Here is a 5,000-nt window from a genome sequence, read left to right as displayed (position 1 = left end):
ATACATTATGTAAGTAGCGATTACTGTCTGCTTAATTTCAGAATAATGAACTATAATGCTGAACAACAACGACGCAACACTTTGCAGTAGATAACTGTCTAATAATCAGCCCATTACATAAGGTAGGATCCAACACATTTACGATCAAACTTGCTCTCATAACTTTTGCTTATACAAGTTGCTTTGATATTACACTGGGCATTTAGTTTCACAGTTTTTATAATCAATTATAATCTTCGATGAAAAAAGAAAAAACCCGAAAATGAAAAAACAAATCTTAGAAATTAAATAATTAACAAAAAGCGCATCAGTGTGTCTACAGTATAATGTATTTATTTATTTATTTCAAATTCAAAGCGCGATTCAGCTTTTCGTTATAAGGTGTAAATCTACAACACTAACTGCCTTCACGAGATCTCGCGGTAAGGACTATTTAACTTGATTTGTTTCTTCAACATTTGGTAGGGTTGGTTCGTTCCAAGACGCACTGGGTACGATAACTTGCTCTGATATCACTGTAACGTAAATAAGGTGGTTATGTTGCGTCCGGAAATATGCGTCGGTATGGGTGACTGAAATATACTTGTGCATGAAAATTATATTAAACTTTTTCTCCTTATCTCTGTCTGTCTGTCTGTCTCTTTCTCTCACTCAATCACCATGCATACAATACATACATCGATGCAGACATACACACATACATACATATATTTATATTTATATATACATATACATATACATATACATATACATATACATATACATATACATATACATATACATATACATACATACACATACATACACACACACATATACATATACTTACACAGATGTATGTATGCACACACACACACATACACATGCATATATATATATATATATATATATATATATATATATATATATATATATGCGTGTGTGTGTGTGCGTGCGTGTGTGTGTGTGTGTGTGTGTGTGTGTGTGTGTGTGTGTGTGTGTGTGTGTGTGTGTGTGTGTGTGTGTGTGTGTGTGTGTGTGTGTGTGTGTGTGTGTGTGTAGATATAAATATAATATATATATATATATATATATATATATATATAAACAGTCTTTTCTAGCAAACCAATAGTGTGCCTTCAAATGAAAGCTTTCGCGTGCATGAGGCGTTAATGGATGACTGACATAATACATGTTGGTTCTCAGTATTGTCCCCTGAGCGCATGAGTGTTTGCACGTGCAACACCTAGCAGATTAGGAGTCCATGCGATGGAGGCATTTCCGGAGATGGAATTATATCGAATTAACAAATCCACGCTCATCCACTTCGGGGCACCAGAACCAAGTAGGGAGGGAGGGAGGTAGGGAGGGGGCGGAGGCGGTGACTCGGGGAAGGCGAACGGATCCCCAGAAGTGGTTCAGCTCACACGCCGATAGACACCTTATGATTATTCTCAAGCCCTGTCTACTTTAGAACTACTCGGGCTTCTGGCTATTCCCGCGTGAGTCACCTGATGCATGGAGACATGTGGCCAACTGAGTCATGGTCGTCCGCACGCGTTCTGGATATCAACAGAGTGAGTCACATTTTGATCAAATGCTGTATCTGATGTCGAACATATTGTTATCATTCATAATTGCAATGTTTTTTTTAAAATCTATTAATGCTTGATTTTGTTGCCCCCTGACGATGAATAAGCAATAAGCTTAATACGCTTAAGAACAATGAATTTCAAACGAAGCACAATTTGCATTAATAAGGTTGCTCAATGATGACGTCGCACTCACGTTACGCTCAGTGCGAAGAAAGTTTCTGAGGAATCAGCGATGCGCTTCTCTCTCTCTCTCTCTCTCTCTCTCTCTCTCTCTCTCTCTCTCTCTCTCTCTCTCTCTCTCTCTCTCTCTCTCTCTCTCTCTCTTTCTTTCTCTGTCTGACTGTCTGTCCATCTATTTCTCTCTCTCTCTCTCTCTCTCTCTCTCTCTCTCTCTCTCTCTCTCTCTCTCTCTCTCTCTCTCTCTCTCTCTCTCTCTCTCTCTCTTTCTCTGTCTGACTGTCTGTCCATCTATTTCTCTCTCTCTCTCTCTCTCTCTTTCTCTGTATCTCTTGCATGCAGTGTATTTGCGGTAAATTTGCGGAGATTAGGGATATGAAAGCAAAATCATGATCTCTCGCTGATCCACTTCTTCCTCGGTGCTTTCCTCGCTTGCACTCTGGAATGTAGGCAATCAGAGGGCTTTGCTTGCGTCTTTGCTCGCACGGCCTGCAGCGACAGCAGAAGCGGAGGTGTTTAACACTATCTCCATCGCTAAGGCTCCATTTGCGTCGCAGTTTAACAATAAGCCAATAACACAAGAAATTATTGGGTATTATCAATGCAGATCCACAGAATATATATATATATATATATATATATATATATATACATATATACATATATAGATACATATCTATATACATATACATACATATACATACACACACAGACAAATATATATATATATATACACACACACACACACACACACACACACACACACACACACACACACACACACACACACACACATATATATATATATATATATATATATATATATATATATATATATATATATAAGCAAACACACATACATAAAGAGACACACATAAACAAACAAGCTCATATATACAGGGGATGCGCTCATACCCGCTATCTAAGTACAGTTCACAAGACGCGGACAAGCATTAGACAAAATAACAAAGAGAAGAGCGAAACAAAGAATCGAAAAAAAAAAAACACAGCTTCGGAATTTCCGCTCAGCGATTTCAAATTCCTTTAGTCACCTCAAAGTTCGCTAAACAGTCTATGTAAACAATTACTTTATTATGCTTCATTTGCTTGATAACAATGATGAAATGACAATTATGCTGTTCACTGCTGACCTAAATACAAAAGAGACGCACTAGTGCTTTCAGTGAGGAATTAGTAGGAGAGTGAGTACTCGTCTCTCACAGTATAGAAAAATACAATATCCATAACATAACTTTTTCATTAGGAGATGTTCTTGAGTAATATCCCGGACTTGATATGTAGTGATGTCGCCTATGGAATAATCAAGACAAAATTTATTACAGTAGCCTACGTCTGACTGGTTAACCACGGTGGTTTATAAAAGGGGTGAACTGTAAAACTCGCCGGATATAAGATAAAGGTTATTAAGAAAAGGAATAGCGGGGTCACGCTGCTTCCTTGTACATCCGGTTCGCCAGAGGATGCACCGGCACAAACCTAATATAAGCAGAGGCTGTACTGAGAGCGATAACAACTCTGTTGCTCTATGTTGCCCACGCCGTTCATCTATGTAGCTGGTCCTCCGTTTGTCTATGTCACCTCAGGACAAAGCCGTTGGAAAAGGCGTAATTTTCGTCTAGAATCCCCCGGGTTTGAATATGGAGAACGCTTCGCTATCGTTTCGTTCCATTAGATGGAAACTCTTTCTTCTGAACTATTTGACAAAATGTATTCTCGGACGAATGAATATGAAAAAAAATGGGGGAAATAAATGGACCTGATATTCCCGAGAGAAATGGCACACACCATGCATCATTACGCCGCATCGCATCCATTAATATTAAACTCCCATTGTCCTCGCCGTTGCCGCCGCACATCAGGTTTTACACTCGAATCGCCGCCAGTCCTCCCGGGCGCGATGGTCCGCCATAACTACGTCCAGTAATCCACATCTTCGCCTCTGTCGCCATTCCTCGACGTCTAAATGACTTCATGCATGAGTGAAATCATTGGTGTTGGATGTGCGATTTGCAAGATTTATCGAGGAATGTGAGAAGTGGATAGTCATAAACTTGCTCCCCTTGCTTCCGACGGTGAAATACTTTCACACGTGAACATGGAACTAAAATATCAGAGTAAAATGATGTGATACCCACAGATAAAGCGTATCATTTGCATACCTCCCTGGGTTCTAATATCTTTTGATATGACTTATCTGTCACGAAGCAATAGAGAACTTCCATTTTCCATGCATTATAGCGAGACACCGAATGACACATAAGTGCCGTGAAAGAAACTCAGGTTGCTGACACTCTGTTTGTAACAACCATGCTTTTGCTTTTTGTTAACGTCATATTTTCGCGTGCACAATTTTGTATCTGTTTGCAAATTAGATGTAGTGTATTTTGGGAGAGCTTGAATGTATATACTTGGAAGGAATACCACGGTATAGAATTTAAGTGAAATAATTCATAACAGTGCAATATCTTTGAAAGAATGAAGAGTAATTTATAAATCGTGTCACATAAATTCGGAACGTGTTTCTCAAAACAGACAGGATAGATTTATTGACCTTAATGGAAGTGCGCATTGTCTCTATAATATATGCAAAATACTTTGAATGTACCTTAAGAAATTACTTTCAAAGGGCCTTGCCGAATCTTTTGAGCACGTTATGAAAAATGAATATACAGACTGAAACGGGTTTGTATCATAAAAATGTGAAAAAATATAAGAATACATGTAGAACTCCTTCGTATACAATGCTACAAAATCAATACATCGGCACTTTGAATACTCTTTGAATGTGTGTATACGTGTACATGTGTGTGTATGTGTGTGAGTGTGCGTGCGTGCGCGCGTGTAGTTGTGTACGTGTCTTTGTCTATATGTGTGCGTGTAATAGGCAAGAGATAATGCTTCATTAACATTCAAGGCCGAGTATCAGGACACGGAGATTGAGCTTCGTACCCATATTTATCAGCTCTTCTCCAGCTTCTCTCTCTCTCTCTCCTTCTCTCTCTCTCTCTCTCTCTCTCTCGTCGTCGCCATCTCTTACACCACTCACTCATAATCGCCTACAGCGAACGGACGTATAATTAAGGGGGGGAGGATCGTTTGAATTAATTAGATAAGCCTCCTTTAATTGGTGACGGCGTGGCTGGCTCACTCCCGGCTGCGTGTGTGTGCGGCACAAACAAGGAGCAGCGGATGGAAGCACCACTTTAATCGCGTTTTCCACATCATCTG

At 39.4% G+C, this 5,000-nt stretch overlaps 1 protein-coding gene across 2 annotated transcripts in view; it reads right to left on the bottom strand.

Moving 5' to 3' along the window:
- The window catches only part of LOC125034687, a 31,649-nt gene that overhangs the window by 23,831 nt on the left and 2,818 nt on the right, over positions 1–5,000 (bottom strand). The window lies entirely within an intron of this gene.

The sequence above is a fragment of the Penaeus chinensis genome, chromosome 18 (assembly GCF_019202785.1).
Source record: "Penaeus chinensis breed Huanghai No. 1 chromosome 18, ASM1920278v2, whole genome shotgun sequence".
Classification (NCBI taxonomy): Eukaryota; Metazoa; Arthropoda; class Malacostraca; order Decapoda; family Penaeidae; genus Penaeus; species Penaeus chinensis.
The sequence above is the reverse complement of the archived record's forward strand: the minus strand, read 5'-3'. Positions and strand labels throughout refer to the sequence as shown.